Source organism: Siphateles boraxobius, unplaced genomic scaffold (assembly GCF_051911475.1).
Source record: "Siphateles boraxobius isolate OS27281-9 unplaced genomic scaffold, OSU_SipBor_1 51, whole genome shotgun sequence".
Taxonomy (NCBI): Eukaryota; Metazoa; Chordata; class Actinopteri; order Cypriniformes; family Leuciscidae; genus Siphateles; species Siphateles boraxobius.
The window spans coordinates 2,267,455-2,280,386 of NW_027509153.1; the positions used below are offsets into that span (position 1 = coordinate 2,267,455).

At 42.1% G+C, this 12,932-nt stretch overlaps 7 non-coding genes across 7 annotated transcripts; 3 read left to right on the plus strand and 4 right to left on the minus strand.

Moving 5' to 3' along the window:
* Window positions 1–2,786: 2,786 nt before the first annotated feature.
* trnad-guc (transfer RNA aspartic acid (anticodon GUC)) lies at window positions 2,787–2,858 on the minus strand. Its single transcript has one exon. It is a non-coding gene; the product is annotated as a tRNA-Asp (tRNA).
* Window positions 2,859–4,618: 1,760 nt separating this feature from the next.
* trnag-ucc (transfer RNA glycine (anticodon UCC)) lies at window positions 4,619–4,690 on the plus strand. Its single transcript has one exon. It is a non-coding gene; the product is annotated as a tRNA-Gly (tRNA).
* Window positions 4,691–5,224: 534 nt separating this feature from the next.
* Window positions 5,225–5,296, plus strand: trnag-ucc (transfer RNA glycine (anticodon UCC)). Its single transcript has one exon. It is a non-coding gene; the product is annotated as a tRNA-Gly (tRNA).
* A 692-nt stretch (window positions 5,297–5,988) lies between these two features.
* Window positions 5,989–6,060, minus strand: trnad-guc (transfer RNA aspartic acid (anticodon GUC)). Its single transcript has one exon. It is a non-coding gene; the product is annotated as a tRNA-Asp (tRNA).
* A 224-nt stretch (window positions 6,061–6,284) lies between these two features.
* trnad-guc (transfer RNA aspartic acid (anticodon GUC)) lies at window positions 6,285–6,356 on the minus strand. Its single transcript has one exon. It is a non-coding gene; the product is annotated as a tRNA-Asp (tRNA).
* A 1,753-nt stretch (window positions 6,357–8,109) lies between these two features.
* Window positions 8,110–8,181, minus strand: trnad-guc (transfer RNA aspartic acid (anticodon GUC)). Its single transcript has one exon. It is a non-coding gene; the product is annotated as a tRNA-Asp (tRNA).
* A 340-nt stretch (window positions 8,182–8,521) lies between these two features.
* trnag-ucc (transfer RNA glycine (anticodon UCC)) lies at window positions 8,522–8,593 on the plus strand. The gene has a single exon. It is a non-coding gene; the product is annotated as a tRNA-Gly (tRNA).
* The last annotated feature ends 4,339 nt before the right edge of the window (window positions 8,594–12,932 follow it).

Here is a 12,932-nt window from a genome sequence, read left to right on the forward strand (position 1 = left end):
GAAAAATAAGCAGATCTAGCAGCTTTTAATGCCTCTCTGTAAGCAATCGAGCTCTCCTTCCATGCAATCCGAAATACCTCTAGTTTTGTTTTCTTCCAGTTGCGCTCCATTTTTCTGGCTGCTCTCTTAAGGGCCCGGGTGTACTCGTTGTACCATGGTGTTGGACTATTTTCTTTAATCTTCTTTAAGCGCAACGGAGCAACTGTATCTAAAATGCTGGAAAGGAGAGAGTTAAAAGTTTCTGTTGCAATATTAAGTTCTTCTAAGCTATCTGGGATGCTGAGACGATGAAACTGATTAGGAATATTATTGATAAAGCAATCTTTAGTGGCAGAAGTGATAGGTCTAACATACTTGTAACACGGAGTTGGCTTTGCAGCCTTGGCTAAATGTAATTTACATGAGACTAGATAATGATCTGAGATGTCGTCGCTCTGCTGCAGAATTTCAACAGCATCAACATTGATTCCATGTGATAATATTAGATCTAGAGTATGATTACGACAATGAGTAGGTCCTGACACGTGTTGTCTAACTCCAATAGAGTTAAGAATGTCTTTAAATGCCAATCCCATTGCATCTTTTCCATTATCTACATGTATATTAAAATAACCAACAATTAGGACTTTATCTGCAGTCAATACTAATTCTGATAGAAAGTCAGCAAATTCTTTGATAAAATCTTTATGGTGCCCTGGTGGCCTGTAGACAGTTGCCAGCAGAATTCTCAAACTTGATTTATCGTTTACATTATATATTTTTACATTAAGCACCAACACTTCAAAAGAAATATATTTTAAACTAGATTTTTTAGTGGTTTTGAAAATATTACTATAAATTACAGCAACACCTCCCCCTTTGCCTTTCAGGCGAGGTTCATGTTTATAACAGTAATCATGAGGGGTGGACTCATTTAAAGTAATGTAATCGTCTGGTTTTAGCCAGGTTTCTGTCATACACAGCACATCTAGGTTATAATCTGAAATCATATCATTAACTATGAGTGCTTTTGAAGTAAGGGATCGAATATTCAGCAACCCAAGCTTTATCGTTTGCTCATCTGTATTATATCTATTTTTTATTTGTTGAATATCAATTACATTTTTAACCTTAGATCGGTTTGGACGTTTTTGGGATTTCCAAATTCGGGGAACAGACACAGTCTCTAAATGATGATATCTAGGTGAAAGAGCCTCTATGTGATGGGATTTATCTGACCTTGGTGACGCGAGGCCGCTAGCAGACGGTCGGTTTAGCCAGTTTGTCTGCTTCCTGACCTGAGCCCCAGATTGTCATTTTTGTCTCTAAGACTATGAGCCAAATTACTAGAGAGAAGAGCAGCACCATCCCAGGAGGGATGAATACCATCTCTTTTCAACAGGTCAGGTTTGCCCCAAAAACTTTTCCAATTGTCTATGAATTCTATATTATTTTTGCGGACACCACTTAGACAGCCAGCCATTGAGTGATGACAATCTGCTAACTATCTCATCACTCCTTTCGAACAGGAAGGGGGCCAGAGCAAATTACAGTGCCTGACATCGTACTTGCGAGTTCAAACACCTCTTTAATATTAATTTTGGTGATCTCCGACTGGTGGAGTCGAACATCATTAGTGCCGACGTGAATAACAATCTTACAGAATTTACGATTAGCATTAGCCAGCACTTTTAAATTTGCTTTGATGTCAGGCGCTCTGGCTCCCGGCAAACATGTGACTATGTTGGCTGGTGTCCCTATTTTCACGTTCCGTGTAATAGAATCGCCAATTACCAGGGCACAATCAACAGAATTCTCAGTGGGTGTTTCACTGAGTGGGGCAAATCGATTTGTTTTGGTAATCGGAACGGAAGAGTGGTTTTTTGATCCGTGACTAGAGCGATCCCTCACTGTCACCCATCTGCCTGGCTGCACAGGCAATAATTCAGCCGGAACCGAATCATGTAAAGAGTTCACTATGCTAGGCGCATCCAAAGTAGAATCTAAAGCTCTAGCACACTTACTATCCTAAATTAAAGTTTGGATGCGTGTTTCTAATTCTGAAATCTTCTCCGTCAGCCTGACTGTTTCCTTGCATTTATCACATATAAACCCTATATTGCCGACGGGGAAGGCTATGCTAAACATGTAACATGAAGTGCAGGTGACAATAAAAGGACAAGACATTACTCACCGTGTTTGTTGACTGATTCTTACTCACCTGGGCTTTTTATGAACTCAGAGGCGTGGGCGCGCGAGAGAAAAATAAATAAATAACTGAGCGCACGGGTGGCGCATTAACAGGCTAGCGAGTTACTAGCGTGTTGTTCTAACAATAACGGAAGCTAGCGATGTCAGGTTAATCTGGGATGTTGTCTAAGCTGTATTTAGTAGTATAAACAACTAGAAATGGTAGTAAATGATGGTTCAAAACAGAAAGAAATACAAAGCTAATTCGAGGCTTAGACGGAGCTTACAGCCTCGAAGCAAACAAAACACAGCAGGCAGCTAGGCAGACAGGAGCAATCGATCATAGCTGCCTTCCAAGCAGTTGACCTGGGTTCGATTCCCGGCCAATGCATCACATTTGTAAATTAAAGACCTTGATTACGAGCATTCTTGCTATGGGTTCGATTCCTGGGTCTGTCCGTGCTTGCTGTATGGGTTCGATTCCCGGCCAACGCATTGTATTTTTCTCAAGTTGTCTTTCAAACAGTTGTCCGGGGCCCCTTGCCAACTTCTCCTGTAACTTGTTTGCTGGAGCAAAACTTTTGTTAAGGTCTTTCGGCAGCAGTAAAGGACTGGATCTCCCCGTCGGGGAATCGAACCCCGGTCTTACGCGTGACAGGCGGAGATACTTTCCACTATACTAACGAGGAGTTGCAGAGACAGGTAGTTGTCCCCGATCAGCGCGACTTCCAGGAACGGCGTCATGCGTCATTTTAGCTCAACGCTTCACAGAAGCCAGTGAATCCAAAAAATAATCTAATACCGTTTAAATATGAAGTGTCTGTATAAAACGTGTTACATTATTAAATTAGAGACCTTGTTTTTTAATATGGTGCCTGGTAGGTCAGGTCAATAAGTTCATGCAATTTTTTTAAGTGCCAGGTCCAAACAAAGAGAGTTTCAATTCATCTGCACCTGCCAGCTGCTAATGTATTGCGAAAATTCTTGCTGACCGCACAAGAGGGCTTCCAGCCTACATACAGCAGTCTTGCGTTGTTGGTATAGTGGTGAGCATAGCTGCCTTCCAAGCAGTTGACCCGGGATCGATTCCCGGCCAATGCATCACTTTTGTAAATTAAAGACCTTGATTACGAGCATTCTTGCTATGGGTTTCGATTCCTGGGTCTGTCCATTCTTGCTGTATGGGTTCGATCCCCGGCCAATGCATTGCATTTTTCTCAAGCTGTCTTTAAAACAGTCGTCCGGGGCCCCTTGCCAACTTCTCCTGTAACTTGTTTGCTGGAGCAAAACTTTTGTTAAGGTCTTTTGGCAGCAGTAAATGACTGTATCTCCCCGTCGGGGAATCGAACCCCGGTCAAACGCGTGACAGGCGGAATTACTTTCCACTATACTAATGAGGAGTTGCAGAGACAGGTAGTTGTCCCCGATCAGCACGACTTCCAGGAACGGCGTCATGCGTCATTTTAGCTCAACGCTTCACAGAAGCCAGTGAATCCAAAAAAAAATCTAATACCGTTTAAATATGAAGTGTCTGTATAAAACGTGTTACATTATAAATTAGAGACCTTGTTTTTTAATATGGTGCCTGGTAGGTCAGGTCAATAAGTTCATGCATTTTTTTTAAGTGCCAGGTCCAAACAAAGAGAGTTTCAGTTCATCTGCACCTGCCAGCTGCTAATGTATTGCGAAAATTCTTGCTGACCGCGCAAGACGGCTTCCAGCCTACATCCGACAGTTTTGCGTTGTTGGTAAAGTGGTGAGCATAGCTGCCTTCCAAGCAGTTGACCCGGGTTCGATTCCCGGCCAACGCATCACATTTGTAAATTAAAGACCTTGATAACGAGCATTCTTGCTATTGGTTCGATTCCTGGGTCTGTCCATTCTTGCTGTATGGGTTCGATTCCCGGCCAACGCATTGCATTTTTCTCAAGCTGTCTTTAAAACAGTCGTCCGGGGCCCCTTGCCGACTTCTCCTGTAACTTGTTTGCTGGAGCAAAACTTTTGTTAAGGTCTTTTGGCAGCAGTAAAGGACTGGATCTCCCCGTCGGAGAATCGAACCCCGGTTTTACGCGTGACAGGCGGAGATACTTTCCACTATAGTAACGAGGAGTTGCAGAGACAGGTAATTGTCCCCGATCAGCTCGACTTCCAGGAACGGCGTCATGCGTCATTTTAGCTCAACGCTTCACAGAAGCCAGTGAATCCAAAAAATAATCTAATACCGTTTAAATATGAAGTGTCTGTATAAAACGTGTTACATTATTAAATTAGAGACCTTGTTTTTTAATATGGTGCCTGGTAGGTCAGGTCAATAAGTTCATGCAATTTTTTTAAGTGCCAGGTCCAAACAAAGAGAGTTTCAATTCATCTGCACCTGCCAGCTGCTAATGTATTGCGAAAATTCTTGCTGACCGCACAAGATGGCTTCCAGCCTACATACAGCAGTCTTGCGTTGTTGGTATAGTGGTGAGCATAGCTGCCTTCCAAGCAGTTGACCCGGGTTCGATTCCCGGCCAAAGCATTGTATTTTTCTCAAGCTGTCTTTAAAACAGTTGTCCGGGGCCCCTTGCGAACTTCTCCTGTAACTTGTTTGCTGGAGCAAAACATTTGTTAAGGTCTTTTGGCAGCAGTAAAGGACTGGATCTCCCCGTCGGGGAATCGAACCCCGGTCTGACGCGTGACAGGCGGAGATACTTTCCACTATACTAACGAGGAGTTGCAGAGACAGGTAGTTTTCCCCGATCAGCGAGACTTCCAGGAACGGCGTCATGCGTCATTTTAGCTCAACGCTTCACAGAAGCCAGTGAATGCAAAAAATAATCTAATACCGTTTAAATATGAGGTGTCTGTATAAAACGTGTTACATTATTAAATTAGTGACCTTGTTTTTTAATATGGTGCCTGGTAGGTCAGGTCAATAAGTTCATGCAATTTTTTTAAGTGCCAGGTCCAAACAAAGAGAGTTTCAGTTCATCTGCACCTGCCAGCTGCTAATGTATTGCGAAAATTCTTGCTGACCGCCCAACAGGGCTTCCAGCCTACATCTGACAGTCTTGCGTTGGTGGTATAGTGGTGAGCATAGCTGCCTTCCAAGCAGTTGACCTGGGTTCGATTCCCGGCAAACGCATCACATTTGTAAATTAAAGACCTTGATAACGAGCATTCTTGCTATGGGTTCGATTCCTGGGTCTGTCCATTCTTGCTGTATGGGTTCGATCCCCGGCCAATGCATTGCAGTTTTCTCAAGCTGTCTTTAAAACAGTCATCCGGGGCCCCTTGCCAACTTCTCCTGTAACTTGTTTGCTGGAGCAAAACTTTTGTTAAGGTCTTTTGGCAGCAGTAAAGGACTGGATCTTCCCGTCGGGGAATCAAATCCCGGTCTTCCGTGTAACAGGCGGAGATACTTTCCACTAACTAATGAGGAGTTGCAAAGACAGACAGTCGCCCCCGATCAGCGCGACTACAGCTCGCTGCAAACAGCCTTCCCACTTCCAGGAATGGTGTCATATTAGCTCAACGCTTCACAGAAGCCAGTGAATCCAAAAAAAGAATCTAATACCATATAAATATGAAGTGTCTGTATAAAACGTGTCACATTTTTAAATTAAAGACCTTGATTACGAGCATTATTGCTGTATGAGTTCGATTCCTGGGTCTGTCCATTCTTGCTCTATGGGTTCGATTCCCAGCCAAAGCATTGCATTTTTCTCAAGCTGTCTTTAAAACAGTCGTCCGGGGCCCCTTGCCAACTTCTCCTGTAACTTTTTAGCTGGAGCAAAACTTTTGTTAAGGTCTTTTGGCAGCAGTAAATGACTGTATCTCCCCGTCGGGGAATCGAACCCCGGTCTTCCGCGTGACAGGCGGAAATACTTTCCACTATACTAACAAGGAGCAATTTGTAAATTAAAGACCTTGATTACGAGCATTCTTGCTATGGGTTCTATTCCTGGGTCTGTCCATTCTTGCTGTATGCGTTCGATTCCCGGCCAACACATTGCATTTTTCTCAAGCTGTCTTTAAAACAGTCGTCCGAGGCCCCTTGCCAACTTCTCCTGTACTTGTTTGCTGGAGTAAAACATTTGTTAAGGTCTTTTGGCAGCTGTAAAGGACTGGATCTCCCCGTCGGGGAATCGAACCCCGGTCTTCCGCGTGACAGGCGGAGATACTTTCCACTATACTAACGAGGAGTTGCAGAGACAGGTAGTTGTATCCGATCAGTGCGGCTTCCAGGAACGGCGTCGTGCGTAATTTTAGCTCAACGCTTCACAGAAGCCAGTGAATCCAAAAAATAATCTAATACCGTTTAAATATGAAGTGTCTGTATAAAACGTGTTACATTATTAAATTAGAGACCTTGTTTTTTAATATGGTGCTGTAGGATTACAAATTTTATTTAAATTTTAATTTAGATTTCCAATACAATAGTATTTTATATTGAGAAAGTTTATAAATGATGAGACCAGGAAATCTCTGCAAACGGTAGGGGTTCCCAGCAGGATATTCCTGACTGTCCCATCTCAGTACGAGAAGGCTAGGCTTTTCCTGTTCTCATTGTTTTCCCGGGTGAAGAGGCATGCTGAGCAAGTTTGAACACCTGCCATTTTATTACTGAGACCATTTGTCTTGAAGTTCTTATCTCAGTGCGAGAAGTCATGCACCGTTCTGTTCTCATGTTTCAGCTCATTTACATGCTTTGTTCCTCACAATGTAATCCCTCCCCCTTGAAATGTATATAAACTACAATGTAAAGTTCCCTTAGTTAGACGATGTTGGAATGACTGCAGCTACCGACAAGCAATAAAGAACTTCTGCTTGGAAAACTTCCACCGTCTCCTGGTCTGAGCTTCTAACTTTTCTACAAAGAAAAAGATCACTACAGTGCCTGGTAGGTTAGGTCAATAAGTTCATGCAATTTTTTTAAGTGCCAGGTCCAAACAAAGAGAGTTTCAGTTCATCTGCACCTGCCAGCTGCTAATGTATTGCGAAAAATTTTGCTTACCGCACAAGACGGCTTCCTGCCTACATCCATCAGTCTTGCGTTGGTGGTATAGTGGTGAGCATAGCTGCCCTCCAAGCAGTTGACCTGGGTTCGATTCCCAGCCAATGAATTGAATTTTTCTCAAGCTGTCTTTAAAACAGTTGTCCGGGGCCCCTTGCGAACTTCTACTGTAACTTGTTTTTCTGGAGCAAAACTTTTGTTAAGGTCTTTTGGCAGCAGTAAAGGACTGGATCTCCCCATCGGGGAATCGAACCCCAGTCTACGCGTGACAGACGGAGATACTTTCCACTATACTAACAAGGAGTTGCAGAGACAGGTTTTTGTATCCGATCAGCGCGGCTTCCAGGAACGGCGTCATGCGTCATTTTAGCTCAACGCTTCACAGAAGCCAGTAAATGCAAAAAATAATCTAATACCGTTTAAATATGAAGTGTCTGTATAAAACGTGTTACATCATTAAATTAGAGACCTTGTTTTTTAATATGGTGCCTGGTAGGTCAGGTCAATAAGTTCATGCAATTTTTTTAAGTGCCAGGTCCAAACAAAGAGAGTTTCAGTTCATCTGCACCTGCCAGCTGCTAATGTATTGCGAAAATTATTGCTGACCGCAGAACAGGGCTTCAAGTCTACATCCAACAGTCTTGCGTTGGTGGTATAGTGGTGAGCATAGCTGCCTTCCAAGAAGTTGACCCGGGTTCGATTTCCGGCCAACGTATCACATTTGTAAATTAAAGACCTTGATTACGAGCATTCTTGCTATGGGTTCTATTCCTGGGTCTGTCCATTCTTGCTGTATGCGTTCGATTCCCGGCCAACGCATTGCATTTTTCTCAAGCTGTCTTTAAAACAGTCGTCCGAGGCCCCTTGCCAACTTCTCCTGTAACTTGTTAGCTGGAGCAAAACTTTTGTTAAGGTCTTTTGGCAGCAGTAAATGACTGTATCTCCCCGTCGGGGAATCGAACCCCGGTCTTCCGCGTGACAGGCGGAAATACTTTCCACTATACTAACAAGGAGTTGCAGAGACAGGTAGTTGTCCCCGATCAGCGCGACTTCCAGGAACGGCGTCATGCGTCATTTTAGCTCAACACTTCACAGAAGCCAGTGAATCCAAAAAAAATCTAATACCATTTAAATATGAAGTGTCTGTATAAAACGTGTTACATTATTAAATTAGAGACCTTGTTTTTTAATATGGTGCCTGGTAGGTCAGGTCAATAAGTTCATGCAATTTTTTTTAAGTGCCAGGTCCAAACAAAGAGAGTTTCAGTTCATCTGCACCTGCCAGCTGCTAATGTATTGCGAAAATTCTTGCTGACCGCACAAAACGGCTTCCAGCCTAGATATAACAGTCTTGCGTTGGTGGTATAGTGGTGAGCATAGCTGCCTTCCAAGCAGTTGACCCGGGTTCGATTCCCGGCCAACGCATCACATTTGTAAATTAAAGACCTTGATAACGAGCATTCTTGCTATGGGTTCGATTCCTGGGTCTGTCCATTCTTGCTGTATGGGTTCGATTCCCGGCCAACGCATTGTATTTTTCTCAAGCTGTCTTTAAAACAGTCGTCCGGGGCCCCTTGCCAACTTCTCCTGTAACTTGTTTGCTGGAGCAAAACTTTTGTTAAGGTCTTTTGGCAGCAGTAAAGGACTGGATCTCCCCGTCAGGGAATCAAACCCCGGTCTTACGCGTGACAGGTGGAGATACTTTCCACTATACTAACGAGGACTTGCAGAGACAGGTAGTTGTCCCCGATCAGCGCGACTTCCAGGAACGGCTTCATGCGTCATTTTAGCTCAACGCTTCACAGAAGCCAGTGAATCCAAAAAATAATCTAATACCTTTTAAATATGAAGTGTCTGTATAAAACGTTTTACATTATTAAATTAGAGACCCTTTTTTTTAATATGGTGCCTGGTAGGTCAGGTCAATAAGTTGCACCTGCCAGCTGCTAATGTATTGCGAAAATTCTTTCTGACCGCACAACCGGGCTTCCAGTCTACATTTATAGGCCTGCGTTGGTGGTATAGAGGTGAGCATAGCTGCCGTCCAAGCAGTTGACCCGGGTTTGATTCCTGGCCAACGCATCACATTTGTAAATTAAAGACCTTGATTACGAGCATTCTTGCTGTATGGGTTCGATTCCTGGGTCTGCCCATTCTTGCTGTATGGGTTCGATTCCCGGCCAACGCATGGCATTTTTCTCAAGCTGTCTTTAAAACAGTCGTCCGGGGCCCCTAGCCAACTTCTCCTGTAACTTGTTTGCTGGAGCAAAACTTTTGTTAAGGTCTTTTGGAAGCAGTAAAGGACTGGATCTTACCGCCGGGGAATCGAACCACAGTCTTCGAGTGACAGGCGGAGATACTTTCCACTATACTAACAAGGAGTTGCAGAGACAGGTAGTTGTATCCGATCAGCACGGCTTCCAGGAACGGCGTCATGCGTCATTTTAGCTCAACGCTTCAAAGAAGCCAGTGAATGCAAAAAATAATCTAATACCGTTTAAATATGAAGTGTCTGTATAAAAGGTGTTACATTATTAAAATAGAGACCTTGTTTTTTCATATGGTGCCTGGTAGGTCAGGTCAATAAGTTCATGCAATTTTTTTAAGTGCCAGGTCCAAACAAAGAGAGTTTCAGTTCATCTGCACCTGCAAGCTGCTAATGTATTGCGAAAATTCTTGCTGACCGCACAAGGGGGCTTCCAGTCTACGTTCAAAGGCCTGTGTTGGTGGTATAGTGGTTAGCATAGCTGCCTTCCAAGCAGCTGACCCGGGTTCGATTCCAAGCCAATGCATCACATTTCTAAATTAAAGAACTTGATTACAAGCATTCTTGCTATGGATTCGATTCCGGGGTCTGTCCATTCTTGCTGCATGGGTTCGATTCCCGGCCAACGCATTGCATTTTTCTCAAGCTGTCTTTGAAACAGTCGTCCGGGGCCCCTTGCCAACTTCTCCTGTAACTTGTTTGCTGGAGCAAAACTTTTGTTAAGGTCTTTTGGCAGCAGTAAAGGACTGGATCTCCTCGTCGGGGAATCGAACCCCAGTCTCCACGTGACAGGCGGAGATACTTTCCACTATACTAACAAGGAGTTGCACAGACAGGTAGTTGTCCCTGATCAGCATGACTTCCAGGAACGGCGTCATGCGTCATTTTAGCTCAAAGCTTCATAGAAGCCAGTGAATCCAAAAAATAATCTAATACCGTTTAAATATGAAGTGTCAGTTTATGACACTCATTCCAGAGGTTAATGACACTATATCCACAAAATCAGGAAATAATAGTACCCCAAACTAACACATACAAGACATAAAGTGCAGTCACCATCACACGCACTCATAATAGACACACGTAACTGTCATTATCAATGTACGTTGTTTTGTTTTTTTACTTTAAAAATATTTAAGTTTTAAATTAGATTTCAAACTTCACATTTTCCTCTAGTTTTTTTTACCTACTTTTACATAGTCTTTTAACCATTTCAAAGCATGTATTGTTCATTACTCATTATTTTGTTTAAGCTTGCTTTAGCAGGCAGATAACAGAAAGACAGACACAGTTACCATCCCTTCCTCCACTCAAGCAGTCTCTCTCACTATAAACAAATAATCTTTTCAACAGCCTCCTAAGACTGTAATTTAGACAAAATGTAATATTAAAGTCATTACATTAACCTTTTACCATTAAGCTTTATTATCCAGACTTTTCTCAAATCTACAAAGCTGTCTTCAACTTTAGCCACCACCATGTCCAACGACCTTCAAGAGTTAAAACTATGTTATAGACATATTAGCTCAAAATTAACTCTTCTATACATTTTTCTTGCCCATTTGGCAACCAACATCATGACCCTCATGTAATTAAGTTTTGTTACTGTCTCCGCAGTAAATAATGGCAATCACCTCATGGAATCAGCTGGCTCCTGAAAGCCCACTCCCGCTAATCATTTATCTTTAAATTTCTTCTCTTCAGGGTGTCGTCCCCTGGCATAGTTGCAGACACTTGTCACAATGAAAAACAAGCCATACAATCAATGCGGTTTCTGGTGAGTGGTATAGAGGAACTCACATTTCTGGGTCAGACTGCCGTAACTTCTCACAGCTTCATCCCCCCTTAATGATATAAGGATGCTGCGGCCTTCACAGCCATCCGCTCGACTCTCATACCCATCTCACATAAAACACCTCCTTCAGGAGATGCCCAGTGGCGGCGGTGACCCTCTGCCTTAGGTTGTCCTCTGTAGGCCAAAGAAGATCTTACCCGTCATTGAGAAATCACCCTCGTGCTCACCGGTAACCGCTCTTCCCATTACCAAATCAGTTTTCTCCAACATAATCAGTTGTTTTCTGGAGCTTAGGAAAGGCACATTCAAGAGTCACCAGAGCCATTTTGGACTGCCTAATAGTGTTAACGCAGGGAGACAGGTTAATAACAGCAGTATTTAATCACTAAAATCCTTTTAACATCTTAAAAGCAGCAACCTAGCACTGCTTAGATTCAGTGAATTTAGTTCACATCCGTCTATTCGGTGTACTGTTACATCTGTAGCCGGAGCCATCGGCCCTGTTCCATGGTGGACACTAAAATGAGACAAAGTAGTTACTGGTCCTAAAATAAATTAATCAAAAACGTCACTTCTATCTTGTAAGGTCTGCATTATTTTGAAGACTTCTTTAAAGTCATTCAGTTTTACTTTTAACATTTTTAACATTTAAATACAAATTGCCCTCTGAATGGTAATGATTTCTTTTAACATCTCTGTGTCTATAGTTTTCAACTGAAACACTGTGCTTTACTATAAATAGCTTATTATCACTTATGACACAGGCTCAGATAACAGCTTTTAGCTGACATTGAATGAGAGAGACTCTGAGGCATTCAAGACTGGTACACTGCCCTCTCATAAACTTCTAACATCAAACTTTATCTACCATATTTTAACTCTAGCCCAGCGTAAGGCCTCTTTGCCAGAAATTACATACGTTTTCAAATAAACATAATTTTATAGTTGTCTTTTGCCCATACATCAGGGAATTTAGACGTAACAAATTTCCACTCAGATTGAGTCTGTCGCACTGGCACTTTCAGCCACAGCACACACCAGATTCAGATAAGCAAACTGTTTCAGCCAAATCACAAGCATATCTTTTGAAAGTAAAACTTCAGCTTCTAGTTCTTTCCTGGTCAACACTTTTCAAGCTGTTTGTTTAATCAAATGCCTTTCTACACATTTTACATTTTAGCAACCGTACTACTGTACTCAATTTTAGTTGTTAATTTCTCAATTACCATAGTTTAATATCTGACTTAAATTTTTTTTTTTTTTTCTATGAGTTTATCAATCTCCAATTAGGATTCACAATAACTTTTACGAGGCTATCACGCTCTGCTTATGATACATTTTGATACACATACATCTTTTGCAGTTATCATTTTAAATCATCCTTTTAGTTACTTTTACAATTTGCAACTCATTTTTGTAATCATTATCTGTAATTTTACATTAACCTGTATTCATCAGTTCACTTATAAAAAAATTACTATTATAGATCTTTTCTTCAAAAGGATTCACTTTAAGACTTCAATCTTTTGACCTTGTTTTTATCTCTTACTCTTTCTCAGACGAAAACTTTAATATCGTTATATAAACACTGATCTACTTTCAAACCCACATTATTACCAGAAATGTGCCACTATCACATTTTAAAACACCTTCTCAGTGGGCATTTAAAGTTACATGTTAGATGGTCCTGCTGACCACAATTA